At 41.2% G+C, this 16,421-nt stretch overlaps 1 protein-coding gene across 1 annotated transcript in view; it reads left to right on the forward strand.

The window, feature by feature from the left end:
- Positions 1–7,743: 7,743 nt before the first annotated feature.
- Positions 7,744–16,421, forward strand: part of COL19A1 (collagen type XIX alpha 1 chain) — a 276,934-nt gene continuing 268,256 nt past the window's right edge. Inside the window, exon 1 of the mRNA XM_084890396.1 lies at positions 7,744–7,830. The gene's annotated coding sequence lies outside the window, so the exon portion shown is untranslated. The remainder of the gene's footprint in view (positions 7,831–16,421) is intronic.

A 16,421-nucleotide genomic window follows, 5' to 3' on the forward strand; every position in this document is an offset into this window, starting at 1 on the left:
ACTTCAGTTTAGGCTCATCGTCACCCTATTGGGGTGCTGGATCTGTCTCCCCTGAGGTGTGGTGAGACTTCCTGAGGACTGAGGACAAGACTCACTTCTTCTTTTGAGATTTCCGAGGGCAGGAAGCTTTTCTGGATTCCCCTGCCATGGCAAGACATGTGCTAAGTACAGGGTAGGATTTCTAAGAAGGAGGGGACATGGCACTCCTGGGAGAAAGTGAAGTGAAGGACCTCTTTAGTCCTCATGATCCCGAGTGAGAGTGGCTGGAATTAGCTGAGAAACAGAACTTGTAGAGCTGCCCTGGCAGTTGCTTAGTGGTGGTTCTAGAGGCAACTGGTGTCCAGAAGAGGATACGGGACAGACCATTGGTGGGGGCCGAATGAAAACACTCCTTGTGTATCTTGCTAATCATAAAAGATTTCTAGTATCATCCTCTTATGTCTGGGCTCTTTGCAAAATCTTTGAAGCTTGTCCCATCATGGGACTAAACTTTGACTCTGAGCTGGCCTTGTGACTTGCTTTGTTCAATAGAATGTGGTAGAAGAGACTATGTACCTGTTCTGAGCCTAAACTCAAGAGGCCTTTGCATGCTTGCACTCTGTCCTCAACCCTTGTGATATCTTGGTTCAGGTTAGCCTATTGGAGGATGAGTTATCATGTGGAGAAGAGAAGACTTGTTCCAATTGAGCCACCATATTACCAGCCTATCCTACTGACGCGAACACATGAGACAACCCAGCTGACCCAGCCTGTTCCTGATGAACAATAATCAGCAGATGCATAAGCAACAATAAATGATTGTTGTTTTTCGTTGCTGAATTTTGGGATACGATATTATGCAGCAATCGGTAATGATAACTGCAGTAAAGAAATTGAACACAGCCCTGGCTATTGTTGCTCAGTGGTTAGAGTGTCAGCCCACGCACTGAAAGGTCCTGATTCCTGGTCAAGGGCACAGACCTGGGGTTCAGGTTCATCCCAGGCCTTGGACAGAGCACATGCAGGAGGCAACCAACCAATAGATGTGTATGTGTGTCTCTCCCTCTTTCCTCCTCTCTCCCTTCCACTCTCTCTAAGAATCAATGGAAAAAAAATATCCTTCGATGAAGATTAACAACAAACACGCACAAAAAAGAAAATAAACTGAAGATTGCCTGAGAATACCATCTACGTCACCTACTACGAGATTGTCATTTAAAAAGAAGCCACCAACATTAGATTGACCTTGATGGAGAAAATAAATCTTTCCTCTACTTTAGATGGCACCCAGCTCCTGAGGTAGCCAGCATCCCAGGGTTGGGGCCAAATCTGAGTGATGGCACCGCAGCAGAACCTGCTGAGCAGTGTCCACAGCTGGGGACAGGATTAGCATGAGAGTATCAGTCTGGCAGCCAGGGCAAGCCAGTCTTTCGATAAAAGGCAGTGGATTTTAACGTGCCTGTCCAAACACTAAAAGCTGTGAGGTTCTTATTAAAAATAAAGGACTGCTCTACATAGGAAAAAAATATTCTGTAGTTTTTGGTTAACTCCTAAAGTGCTTAAAAATAAGTATAGATTTATGAGCTATCATTATTTCCTTCACGAACTATGTTTTATGACTTCTCATAATGACTTAAAAGGGGTTTTATAAACATAGAAGTTTACATTTAAGATAGGTAAAAATGGGTTTATGGTAAAATAATTTGACAGCAAGAATGTCCTTGACTATCAGAAAATAGGTAAATCTGTCACCTTTGATAGAGAACAGAGTCTGGCCAAATTTACCTTACCTTGCCTTAGTTGAATAGTCAAGCACTTTACCTTGTTTGCTATCTTAGATTTTTTTTTTAGGTCAGCACAGATTAAAGATTAAAGCATGTTGTAGCACATCACCTGAATAAATTTATATATATATATATATATATATATATATATATATATATATATATATATATATTGATTTCAGAAAGGAACAAAGAGGGAGAGGGATATAGAAACATCAATGATGAGAGAGAGTCATTGATCAGTTGCCTCCTGCACTCCCCCTACTGGTGATCAAGCCAGCAACCCGGCATGTGCTGTGACCCAGAATTGAACTTTGACCTCCTGGTTCATAGATTGATACTCAATCACTGAGCCATGCTAGGAGAGCAATAAAATACTTTTTTGTTCAACTAATTGAGTTCATGATTTTCTCTGAATTAAAATTGATACTTGTCTGAAACAGAGACAGGTTTATTTCATATTTTTCTCTTTCACTTATTTTTATCTTATAAGGGCAATTATTATGTTTGTGACCACGTGTCTATGAAGTGTCTGCTTTGCCAGATGGTCTACTGGGTGTGTAGGGTTGCAAACATGTGCTTAAAAACGTTTGTTGAAAAAGTGATTGTAGACAAGGTTCCAGAGCATAGTGGATAAGAGCCTGGACTATGCAATGAGATGGGCTTGGGGGAAAAATCCTGGCTCTGTGAGGGTTTGGTTCAGAGCCTTAGTTCTAAACTGTAAAAATACGACAACAGAATTGTCGAAGGCTTTTAAAAAGATAAAATATGTAAAACACTGTACCTAGCACATGGTGATTTTTAAATGATTCCATGAGAATCTCATAGCATAAGTTAAATAAATTCTAAGTTGAAAAGAAATGTTCCCAAAAGAAGTTAGAGTGAAAAAACAAACAAAAAAACAATTTTGTAGACATAATGTACTAGCTAACCATTTATAATGTACCAAGGTGAATTGCACTTATATTTAAAATTTTTTTTATATTGGATTGGTTCTTTAAAAACATTTAGGAATTAGAACAAAGTTTAATTAGGTCATTCTAATAATAGATTAAACAAAGTTTCGTTCTAATTTTCAATAGTGAAATGTTACCTTAAGCTTGGAAAAGGAGTGAAGAGTACCTACGATGAGGACATTTCCAACTAATTACAGTCCTGTCTTGACGTGTTGCTGTCCCCAGGGTGCCTGTTCTGGGAGTCTTTTACAGGGGAGAACAAGTCATCCTGTGATTATTTTAGCAGTATAAGAATTCCCTTAGGTATAATCCCCAAATGAACGTATCATTTTTTTCCATACAAACTCTGAGATTTAGTCTATACTTTGTCATTAGAAAATTACACCGTCTTCAGTTCCATAATCTTCACAGGCCTCATATCAACACATATTTAAAGATTAGTTAAGAAAAAAAAAATAGTTTATTGTATTGGGTGCTTTGGGTATTATTAAAAGAAAGAAGACACAGTTCTAGTCCTCAAAGAGTTTACGATCCAAAGGAGAGACAAAGGCAGAGGTGTTTGTGAAACAAGGTGAAGTAGATTGTTCTTTCAAACGTGTAAATTGTGCTCTGCTCCTAAGAGGCCGGGGAGGGGCTGTTTGGTGGGAGGAGGCCAGGAAAGAAATCCTGTTATAGATAACGCCTAAAATAAGCCTCAGCGACTGGCAGGATTTTAATAGCCACTTGGAGGTTCCGAAGAAGGCAGCGGTGTGGATGGGAACGTGTTTATTATGCGGTTATAAGTAACTCATCTGGCTGCGCATAATGTGCCCAAGTGAAGAGGGTAAGTTGAGGTGACCTTGGTTAGGGCCTTGGATTACAGGGAAAGGATTTAGGTCAGTAGGAAATAAGAAATGTCATGTTCCTCATCTGAATGAGGAGGAAGTGGGCTTATTCTCTGTTCACTTTTCCAACAAATATTTATAATAGAAAAAGTAAATTTCATCACTTCACAAATATTTAGCTACCATGGGCCTTCCAGTCGTGATGACGATTTGTAAGTGTATGCATGTGACTGACTAAAAAAATGACTGCATGTCATTCACTGTAATTTTCTGACCCTGACACTTTCACATATGAACAATTTCCCTCTCCTTGGAACTCTCTCAGTATTTTATATCTACTTTGCCTATGGCATGTTATATTTTCATTTCATATTATCATTCTATATGCACAAGTCTTCTCTTTCTTATCAAATGTTAACGCCAAAAGGTAGGGCCCATGTTCAACCCATCTTTGTTTACTCCACAGGGCTCTGTTTAGGAGGCTTTAAAAAATATGTAGAGAACGAGTGAACAGTTTAATTAATATCTGCTTCCTAGTGAAATCACTAGGCTAAGTTTAAATGGTTTAAGTTACATACTAATTTTTACCTAGACGATTCCTTCTGGGGATGATTGAAAAGAGTGCCCAAAAGGTGAATTTCTCGGCTCTTCTTACCACTGCTGTGTCATGAATTTGTCGGAGATATACTAGTATATAAAACCCCACACTTATTCATGTTTGTTAGATTTTTATTACGACCGTAATACATGTTTACTGGGGAAATTTCATGTAGCACAGATAAGCAAAAGGAAGAAATAAAAATCTCCCACAATCCTAACTCAGAAATAAGTTACTGTTTTAGGAGTTTATGAAGCAGATTTTACATCCATTTTAAAAAGCTTTTCATACACATGGCTCAGCAGAAAAACTAAAACTCCTTTTAGAGTTATTAAGAATGTTCCTCATTTATACCAATCACGAATATTAACCCTGGTGAAATGGGTAGGAGGAAAATCATTCCTTTATACATGTGTTTTTCATTGATACTAATTAAATTGAATATTTTTTTTCATGTGTTCATTGTATTTCCCTTGTGAATGGCCTCTTCACATTTTTGCTTATTTTTCTATTGGGATATTTCTCTTCCTCCCTTTTAAAAATGATTTCTGAGAATGGGATGTGTATTAATAAACATTTTCCCCAGCCAGGCGTTTGCCTTTTACCATATCTCCTTTCAGAGTCACCGATCTCTAGAAGAGGGTGTAATAAACTGAGTGACAGTCATATCTATGATCACCTCTTCCTCTACGTCTAAGCTGAGTCAATGTCATGAGCTAGAATGTCTTCCAGGAATCTGGAAGCAAACATAACCACCAGTGAAATATTATTTTCAGTATGAAGAGAATCATTTTCAGAAACAATGGTAAAAATAGCATATAAATTTAAAAAATGCCCTAACTTACTTTTGATGATGCCTAAAAAGTATCACTTAGATGCTAACTTTCTTTTTGCTCTTTTTGCTCTTTTGGCCTAGAAAGAATAGACTGGGAAGTGCATGCTGGTGATGACAAGTCAGATTTGGTAATTACAGTGAACAGTAACGTCTGTTCATCTGCTATTGATGCAGTGAAGCATTTCCATGGGCTATGTATGGAAGTCATGTATGGCCGTGCTCCATAAATTCAATAAAGAATGAACACTTTTATGGTTTGGTAACTAAGAAATTAGCTGGGGGCAATGCTGAAATTCTTCTTGGAAGATGGAAACTATGAAGGAGGAGAAAAGTGAAATAAATGTAAAAGGGGGGAGAAAAAAATTACAAGGCTGGGGAATACAAAAGTACAGAAGAAGAAGAAGAAGAAGAAGGAGGAGGAGGAGGAGGAGGAGGAGGAGGAGGAGGGGGGGGGAGGAGGAGGAAAAATAGCTATCAAACAAGAGATTAGGAAGTGAGGCTTAGAAAAAAACACATTCTTTAAATTTATTATCAGGCAATTATAAAAACCCAGTACAAGTAAACTTTAAGTTGTTTAAATTATGTAAGTGGGCATTACAAATATGGAACAGATTTTTTAATGCATTAAATGGAATTATCTCTAATTTATTTTACTGGCATAAAAATAGTTGAATGTGTCTTTCATGGGTTATACATGTTGAAAGCAGTTTGTTTTTGAAATTAAAAAAAAATTTACATACAAACATGTTAAAAGTCCCTTAAGCTGTTCACCGGAATTCCAAGTCCTGTCAGAATCTCCTGTTGTTTTCAGATGTTTGTTCACCAGCAATTGCTTCAGAAGCAAGTGGAAAGACTGGTCATTTACAATTTTATTTGGGTTAGATAAAAGAGAGGCTCTTGATTAGACATGAAGTCACTTTAAAATTCAATTTAAAAAAATTGGATAAAGGACCATAGCCTAGGGATACAATAGTTTGTGATCACGAAACCGATCCAAATTGGAACCCTTTCCTAAAAGAAAAACACAGGGATATTTACTGATTTGGGGATGTTGGTATATCTAGGAACAAAGTGAACGGCAGGTAATAATTATTTCAAACCTTATTTACTCATTCCTCACTTTCTTCCAAAAACTTTAGTTTAACATTTTGAGTAGGAAAAGGAACAAACTTAAGATACAAACAAAAAATATAAGTGTTTGGCTATTTAAAAAAAAAATATCTTAAAGATTATGAAATTATTAAGATGTTTTCAAAATAATGCTTTACATTTAAAGGTGGATTACCTGTACAAATTAGAGACACAATTTTCTACGTCCTGTTCGATAGTTTGCCTTAAACAGTACCAATTAAATGCAAATATGATGAATTTTCTAGTCTATTACAGAAATAAGGCCTGGGTACTCTTATTTCAATTTACTGACAATTAAAAGGTAAAATTCAGTTGCTTAGAGAAAATAAAAAATCCAAACAGTGATAATCCTTTTAAAAAACGTAGCAAACGATCACCAAAAGTCTGATGAAAGTTTGTGGATCATGTTTTCAAATGGCCATTTGAGCAGCGTGACTCATGTAATATCCTCCCTGCTTGGCCTCTTTCCACAGTCAACCAGAAATTAGTGATGAAAATCACACAAGGAGGAAATTCATCGGTGGGTTTTAGTTCCCGACACATAAACATGGTTTGCCTCATTGTGGATGGAAAGCTCTAAAACTGCAGGTATTTTGATGATATGAAAGACAGGATTAAAAACCACGAGTTGATTCTTAGACAGTTTCACTTCAATGCAGCGGAAGCTAGCTATCTCCTAAAATTTTTTAACATTTTAATTTTTTGTGAGATTGATTTTAGTTGTTTTCTGACACGTGAGACCTGGCAGGTGAAGTGCATTTCTATGGTTTAAGGTAACTTTTAAGCATAATGATTTTCACATTGTGGATCAATACAATTTATCCTGTTTCCCCAATTGGGGCAATTCTGAACTAAAAAATACTAAATCAATGTATCTCTTTTCTAACGACTAGATTACTTTTTGAAATTTGATATTGGTTCTATTTCCCCCCCCCAAATATATACACGCCTATACATACACACATATACACTATGTGTATATATACACATGTATATATCTACAAATATATGTATATGTTTACTAAATACGTAGATCTATATCCACATATGTATGTGTATATCTATCTATACTCTACACACACAGAAATCTGTAGACAAATGTCACCTTCACATATTCAAAGCGATCCCATGGGGTTCAAAATCCAGGAAAGATCCGATATTGAAAATCAAAAACAGTTTTGCGCCCTGGGACAAACCCAAGTCACACCAACCTGTACATAAAGAGCATGATTGGAAGGCAGGCAGGTTCTTTTGATGAACTTTATGTAAACTGACCCCTCCCCCCCAAAAAAAGTGAAAAATGAAACATACATACTATCCTTTCTTTAGCAAAGCCAATTATCTACCTGTGAATGTATGCCACACAGAATACTTTGAAGACATTTCGTAATCACAAGTGAGAAACTGAGCACCTGGCATCCGACCCACCATCCTATCTTGTGGAAACCGAATAAAAAACAGTAAACCCGAAATGCATTATTCCCAGCTCCCAGGCGACCTTGTTACGGTTCAGGGGAGACCTGTGCACGAGTTGGCGGAGTCCGGCCCCGCAGAGCCCTCCGTCCTCCCCGCCGAGGGGGAGGGTCAGCGGGGAGAGACTAATAAGGGCAGCGGCGCGTCCCCCGTCCCCACTCGCAGGGAGCTCGCGCGGGCCACTCCACGGCGGTGCGGCAGCCCGGCCCGGACTCCACGGCGCCCGCGGGGCCCCGCGCCCACGGCCAAGGTAAGCGGCGCGGCTCTGCGGCCGGCCGGCCCCTTCCACTCCCTCGCCCGCACCCGGGGCCGCGTTTCCGATCCTTGGCGTGCATCTGCTTTCCACCAGCAGGTAAGACCCGCGCCGCCGCACGGAGGTCCGTTTGGGCGGAGGAAGCACGCACACCTGCAATTACGCATTCGCAGAGGTAGCTTCCCCGGGGGACCCGGAGCGTTGGGCGCGACGCGGCCGCTTTACCCCGGGCTCCGGGCGCCGCAGTCCGCGTTCCGCGGGCGCATCCTGCGGGCTGTGCGCGCTCTACTTTAGTTCTAGGTGGCTTATCTCGGGCTCCGTGTGGGTTGGTAAAGCAGAACTAAGAGCACTGCGGGCGAGAACAGACATCTAATGCAGAATAATATATATATTATATATGGTGTTCATTGCCCAAAAACAAACAGCATCCATGCACGCCGCTAAGGATGAAGGTTGGGTCAGTGTCTAGAGAGGTTACCCCTCCCCTCCCCCCCCGGGGAAGGAAGCGAGGAGAACGTGTGCCGGTGCCGGGGTCTCGGACCAGGGTCGCTAATGCCGACCTGCGGGCGTTTCTCCCAAGTGCGACTTGGCGGGGGCGCGAGCGCGGGACCCCGGGACCTCGGCCTCCTCCCGGGCCGCGCTCCCCGGAGCCTCCGGCCCGGCGCCCAATCACCCTGCAGCGCGGTCGCCGTCCCCGGCCCCGCAGCCGCCGCCGCCGCGGGAACGTCCGGGCTGCTCGGCGCCCGGAGGGAGAACGCGGCCCCCGCCTCCTCCGCCGCCTCCGCCGGGGAACGGCCGCCGCGGCCGCCAGTGCGCCGGCGCCGCGGGGAGCGGGAGGGGGAGCGGCCGCGCCACCCGCCGGGCCGCCGCGGGTCCCGCAGAAGAAGTTTGTTGGCGCGGAACCAGGCGCACTGGCTCCTCCAGGGCACACGGGCGTGTAAGCGAAGCCTGCCCCTCGCGGGCCCCTGCGGGCGGGAGGGCGCGGGGAGCGCGGGCAGGTGAGCGCCGTGGGGCGCGGGCCAGGGTGCGGGCGCCTCGGAGAGACCCTGGTTTGGGAGAGGGCGGAGGGGATGTGGCAATGCAGAGCTAGCAGTAGCTGGGGGTCAAAAAGATCCTGAAAATGCCTGGAGTTTTCATGGGACCATCAAGGAAATGCAGCAGGGAGTGAGGGAGTGACCAGTTTGAAGTTGGGAAATGCAAGGGTAAAGGGGGAAAATTGTGCTGCCTCCTGCCACCCCCAAAGCCAAGACGTCCTGGTCCCCTCTGCTTGGAGGGGAGAAATCTGTGCAGAAAAAGATGGGAGGGTGGTCAGGAAGCTCAAGAGGAATGTCTACCAGCCTGAGAATGGAGGGCATGAAATACCCCCCAACCCCATCCCTGCCCCAGACCATAACCAAAAACAGAGAGAGACAGAGACAGAGAGTGCGCACAAGGTGCTTCTCATTCTGCTCAAATCAAGCACTGCTGAAGTTCTTTAAGGGCTTCTTAGAACCTGCTCTGTTCCAATGTGGGATCTTTTCGCATCCCCTGGCTGGTGCATGGCAAGAAAATCTAGGACCCTCTCTAAGTGGAGATCTTCAATAGGTGTCTGCAAAGAGGAGCTGGGATGGTCGTGTCCAGATGGTGCAAAACTCACCGAAAAGCCTATTTTTTAGGAGAAGCTGATAGGAGCGGAAATATTTGTCTTGAGTGGCAAAAAGGAAGTGTGATCCCCAGGGGTGGAAAAATTCATTCTCTCCCCAGGGGATAGGAAAATGGAGAAAGAAACTAGTAGGTGCTTCCTTGAGGTTTTGTCCAGACTGGTTTCTCAAACTGGTAGGCAGTCTAAGTAGCCTTTTCTCGGAAAGGAGGGCGAAGATGAAAAACAGAGCAGGGAGGGGAGCCTGAGCCGGACAGGGACAGGTCAGAGAAAGAGCAAGAAGGTGAAAGAAAATCAAATGGGATTGTTATCACAGTTTGGACACTATCTCTGTATCTGAATCATCATCCAAGGAAACCATCTAAAACAGATGGGAGCCCATGCTATTCTCCAGAAATGGAAATTTTCCATCTACTTTCTGGTCTTCCAGTTGAATCTCTCCTGCTGCAGTTTTAGTTCATCCCTTCCCCTCACCCCCCAGACAAAAATGCCCAGTGGGTACACAGAGTCTTGGTTTTAGAGGCAGGGGAAGATATGGAGGTATTGTATTGCTAATTGGTGACATAACTGCAACTCAAGAGAAGAATGAAAAATAAACAGAAATAAAAACTAGCTGAACTTAAGGGAGATGCAAATTTATAACCTGGAAAGGATGCTGGAAAAAATAGAATGAATGTGACTGAGTTGGATTATTTAAGGCAGGCCATGCTGAGGACATATATCTTAAAGAGGCAGCGAATAGAAAGGCGTAGCAGAAGAGAGCAAGAGGGAGGACATTCCAGCCAGAAGGAATGGCATGTGTGAAGGCTTAGAGGTGGGAGTGAGTAGTCATGTGCCCGGTAAGGCAGAGAATCCAAACTGGGGTGAAACCTGAGATGAAGAAAGCAGATAGCACCTGCCAAGGAGAGATTGGAAAGGAGAGGCTAAGAGGCAAGGGGCGCTTTCGGGTGTTATTTTATAGGCAAGTGGCGAGATAATCAGGTAAGGAAATTGCTCATTGAATTTGTAAATTGATGGAAAGACTTTGGATGCAAGAGTGAAACAATAGGCCTGTGTTATCCATGCATCGGATAACACAGGCCTATTGATCTCTCCCTCTCTCTCTCTGTCTCTCTCTCTGTCTCTCTCTCTCTCTCTTTGAGAGAAATCAAAGGTAACTAATTAGATTGTAAGATTATTCAATCAGAAAGCTAGTACAGCTCTTCAAATGGAACAATTAGAAAAAATGGAGGAATATATATAAATATATATATTTAAAATTTTAAGAGACAATGGATTATTGACATAGATCTGTGGAAATGGAGCTAAAGAATTAAAACTGAAAAAAATGTAGGCCAGTCACGAGGGTTGAGATTGAGAATAGATTCCTATGGGATAGAGAGGATGGATTAACATGCTCCAGGGGAACATGAAGTTAGAGATCCAATAGGAAGTAGGCACTAGGGTTGAAGTGACAGGAGAAATAACATGGAACTCTGAGAAAAGGTGATAAAGTTGATAAATTTTAGAGGAATAGAGACATTCAGAACCAAGGAATATATTTTTTTTTGAAGAAGAGAACCTTGATAATATTTTTTTTTTTTGTCCCCAAAAGAACTGAAATTGCATGCACTGAGCCTTTTAGTAATTTTAAAAAAAAATATTTTTCTATAATTTTTTTTTACTTCATCCATTTCCTCTCTAGATATATTACTCGACAGTTCCAACCTTTCATTTGATTAATTTTAGTACAGAGGTATTGCTTTAGACTATATTGATCCTACAAATAGAATGAATGAGTACCTACTAAATGCCAAGTTTAAACAAAACCCAACCGATAAGTTGCAATTATTTTTCTCCAAGATGTTGACTATGGATAGGAGACAGAATACACATACATTGTTACAATGGCTACTAAGCTCTGCTGGCCCTCAAGGCAGTGAGTAACAAACTCTGTATCTGACGGATCTTGCAGACTTCTTCCACATTTGAACTGCATGTGGAAGGCAGAGTAAATGTTCACCAGATGGAGAGAGAATTAGAAGGACATTTCCAGCAGCCAAAACAGTCTGTGCAGAAGCCTGGCACATTGGGGAATTGTGAATAATCTGATGGAGTGGAGGTCATTTGGAAGGCAGAGCAGGGCTTGAGACTGGACTGATTGAGAGTTGAGGCCCTACTGTCAAAGAGCCTGGAGCACCTCTCTGAGGACTGGGCAGTGAAAAGCCACCAGGAGACTTCAGCAAAGCAGAACACGAATGTGATTAAAGTTTTGGTTTAGAAATGGAATTACTTAGCAGTAGGAGATGCCGTTAAGGGGAACAAGACTAGAGGAGCCTGGCGATTGTGGCGGCCGGGAAGGAAGGCCTGCTCTTACACGGATTTCGTGCATCGGGCCTCTGGTATTTTTTAAAACGACTGAAGGAAAGGAGTCTAATTGGGAGGCTATTGCACTTTTCCAGATTAAAACTAGTAAGCACATGAACTAAGGCAGTTTTTGTGGGGATGAGAACGTTGGTATGGATTCCAAAGACATTTTAAAAGTAGATCTGATAAACTTGGAAATTTGATATGTAGGGTAGAGAAGGGGTTGAAGATGATTTTGAAATTTCTGATTTAGGCTCCTGAATTAATGATGTTGCCTGTAACTGAAATATGAAGGTCAAGAGGTATCTGTAGAATATAAAGAGGGTAGAAACTTTATAAGCTAGTTTGCCTAAGCTACAAAAGACTTCCCAAAATAACCTGTTTTATTACTACAGTCAATGAAAAATATCATGAAATAATGCTAGATCTAGTTCTAATCTTAGAGGATATTTGTCCTATTATTGGCTTGGAGTTTTAACTCTATAGGTATAACTTTGCAGTCGGTTTTATCTAATTGTCTATAGACCCTAGTATAGCTTTATGAAAGATAGATTCTAAAGATTGGTAAAGAACAGATGTAAGACACCTGTTGTTTTGCTCATTTACAAGATGTGTCACTTCATAACCGTATGGCCAGATTTTTTTTTTTTTGGTGGAGTTACATACAGGCATACTGAAGGGTAGTCAAGATGGTTTGATTTAAACGCAGGACTGTCTGGATGATTTTAGAGGTTCATAGGCTCTAGCAGTGTTGTCTGCTTAAGATTACCATTGCTGGGCGCACTAACAATTATGACGTAGTACTTGGTAGCACCAGGAAGGAACTGTATGGAGTCTGACTTGGATACTGATAGAGAATGGCTGAAAATTTAAAAGGAAATGTATAGAATGTGATCGGTCTGTCCTACATCCTGATGGTAAACATGGTGTAACAGTAAAGGCTTATTAGTCAAGCAGACCTGGACTTGAATCCCCGATTGTGGGATCTTCTATTGAGGTTTAGTGTTTCCCATCTGCAGAACAGGGACCTGCTACCTGTCTTCAGTGCCACCCTGAGGCCTGGGCAAAAGGGTCCCTGCTCTGAGCCCTCTACTTTAGAAGGCCCTGGGATCCATCTTCCCAGGGCCAGAGCAAGTCACTAGGTGTGAACACTCCTAGGCCCAAGGGAGTGGTCAAGGGGTGGCTGTTGGCAGGTGCTGTGCGCGGAGCTTAGAATTATTGGGATGTTCTCATATGTGTGGTTGATGCCCCTCCTGGTATAGACGGAGCCAGGAATGGGAAAGAGTGAGGGCTGGACTTTGGTCCAGGCCAAAGGCCAGTGTATTCCTTGCAGTCTGTGCTGTCAATTTTAAACTTGACTTTGGCCTTCAGGTTTTTGTCAAGATATATTTACCAAGATAAAAGGAAGAAGAAAAAAAAAGAAAGAAAGAAAGAAAGAAAGAAAGAAAGAAAGAAAGAAAGAAAGAAAGGAAGAAAAGAAACCACATATATCTATTATCAGTTTTATTAGCTTTGTTTTTAACTTTCTAATATTTGACACATGTTATGTAGATCTCTTTCCCTAACCCTGGTGATGTGAGGGGCAGGCATGCCTGCCTCTTACGTTATTCTGAGTATTAAAATAAATACCATATATACAAGTAAAAGAAATTCTACTGCAGAAAATGACAACAATGATGACCAGCTTTCTTCATATCCTTCTTAAAATGAATCATGAGACATCCTTGTACACAATTTGAAAAACATGATTTGAAAACCTTAAGAAAGCTCAGCATCCACTATATTATTCTAAGTTTCTACTACATTACTTACTCCATTGGGAAAACATTAAAGGTCTGCGGTAAAGTTTAAATCTTACCTGGGAGGAACACATTAAACACTGGCCTAGATTCATTTATAAAGCTAACTTGATAACTACGTAGCTGGGATCTGAGGGACAGAATAGCAAAGAGGCAATTTTTGCTGAGAAACGAGATTGTGGACAAAGCCCAGAATTGAGAAATCCGGGAGGGCACCAGGGAAGGCAGCAGGAAGCAGCCTGAGAACAGCAGGTGTCTGGGGAGGGTAAGAAGGATCCGGAGGAGAGTCCAGAAAGACCCCAAAAAAAGCTTTGTCCTCGACAATTTTTGGGGGGAGTCAACCCTTGTCAACAGCTTACAGCAGAGATTAAAGATCTGAAAAAGGTGTGTTTTTTGTTTTTGTTTTTTTGTCCCTTTTAAACATATACAGGATTCATTTTGAGAATGCGATAAAAAGTTATTTCTAATATTCTTAGCTGAGTGGAGTATGTCTCTATTTAATTAAGGTTGGAGCAACAGGAACATCAGATAGTAAACATATTTTAGAACTATGCAAAGAGCAAATGTTCTGAGATGCATTAAGAATTATACAATAAAGATAAAATTATTGTCACTGTAGATTCAAAGATAAGTATAATTTACTGTATCTCAAGATTTGAAGACTGGCAGCTTTTTACTTTTTAAAATTCAGTAAATATTTAAATTTTTTTATTTTTCAATTACAGTTTACATACAATACTAAGTTGTGTTAGTTTTAAGTGTACGGCATGATAGTTAGGCAATCATATGCTTTACAAAGTGATCCCTCTGGTATTTCAAGTACCCACCTGGCACTCTATATGTTTATATAATATTATTTACTATATTTCCTGTGATGCAGTTTACATCCCCTGTACTATTTTGTGACTACCAAGATTTGTGGTTCTCAATCTCTTCATCTTTTCTGCAAATATTTATTGAGTCTCTGCTTTTCCAGGTACTGTGTCAAGTGCTCAGGACACAGTGATAGAACAGATTTACAGTAATCCCTGTTCTCAAGGAGCTTAGAATTGAGTAAGAGCAATAAACATACGGACAAATAGTCTGAGATAGAGAAAAATGGGGCCAGGGCATGGACAGGCAATGGCTTTTCCACTTAGTAAGATTTAAATTGAAAGATGTAAGGAAGAGCAGGATCCAGCATATTCCCAGACACACAAAAGCCCTGAGATTGGCAAGAGTCAGGGAATTTGAGGAATAAAACATTAGTGAAGAGGAATATACTGAAAAGGTGGGCAGGGTCCAGATTATTTGAGACTCCTAGGCCATAGATAGGATTTTTTGGATTGCATTTGAAATATAATGGGAAACAACTAAAGGGTTTAAAGCTGGAAATGACATGATCCAACTTTGATTTTTAAGAAAATCTCTCTAAGGCTATGTTGAGAGTGAATTTTGTCCAGAGTTGATGGTGGATGAGGGAAATTAGTTTAGGGAACTGCCAAGGAGTCTAGATCAGGACAATCTGACCTAGGATAGTGGTAGAGGACTGCAAAGCAACGAATGGATTTGAAATGTGTGCAGGGTAACTCTGGTATGATGGTTTGGGTGTGGGAGATGATAAGGAAGACAGAAGAATCCATGTGTGCTTAGGTTTCTTGTTTGAGCATTTTGTTGGGTGCTAATTACTGAGATTTGGAAGAGAATTAGAGGAACAAGTGGTGTTGAGAATCAAATGTTTTATTTGTATAATTACAGATGTCTGTGTGATATCTAAGAGAGATTGAATAGGCAGGTGGATGCAAAGCCTAAAGTTCAGAGAAGAGGTTTGGGCTGGAGATGTAAATTTTAGATTTGTCAGTTGAATTAGATAAGGAGAGAAAAGGATTCTTTTTCTTTTTTTTCTTTTTTAAAATATATGTTTTTATTGATTTCAGAGAGGAAGGGAGAGGGAGGGAGGGAGGGAGGGAGGGAGGGAGAGAGGGAGAGGGAGAGAGAGAGAGAGAGAGAGAGAGAGAGAGAGAGAGAGAGAGAGAGAGAGAGAGAAACATCAATCATGAGAGAGAATCATTGATTCTCTCCTGCATGGCCCACATTGGGGATTGAGCCTGGCAACCCAGGCATGTACCCTGACCAGGAATTGAACTGTGATCTCCTGGTTGATAGGTAGATGCTCAACCAACTGAGCTACACCAGAGCTAACTGAGCTGGGTAAGAAAAAGACTTCTTTCAAGATCTTGCTGAAGTTGGCCAGTGACATTTCAGTAGGTTGGCCATGGTGATCTCACCATTTCAGTGGAATGGCAATTCTTTAGTGAATAGAATACTTAGTCAACTAACAATAACATCTTGTTCTTCAAACCTTTTGGATAAGTGAAGCTGAGTACATTTATTCTCTAAGCGGCTTAAATAGATTGCTTATGCTTATTGGCTATATAACCCTCTGGTTCTTTGTTGCTGAACAGGGACCAAAACTTCAATGAACTAATTTTAAGGATGCCTTGGCACTTCTTCATTGTGCAAATATCAATATTTATATCAGGTTAAAGAGAGAAATGCAATTACATTTTTACTAATTCTTATTTATGAGTATGTAGAGTGAACAATTATAGTAGCGGGTATTTTTTTTTTTTTTTTTTGAACACTTACTGTGTTCAGGGCTCTCTGCTTTACTCTTTCCAAGTATTAAATAGTATTGCTCCTGGTTTTCAAGTGAATAAATGAAGGCTTGGTGAAAATACATAAACGGCAAAGCTCAGACACAAAGCCATGGCTTTAGCTACTATATTGTGCTGCTAATTTATCAACTAATAAAAATCACTTTG

This window comes from Pipistrellus hanaki (assembly GCF_964339955.1).
Source record: "Pipistrellus hanaki genome assembly, chromosome: 7".
Classification (NCBI taxonomy): domain Eukaryota; kingdom Metazoa; phylum Chordata; class Mammalia; order Chiroptera; family Vespertilionidae; genus Pipistrellus; species Pipistrellus hanaki.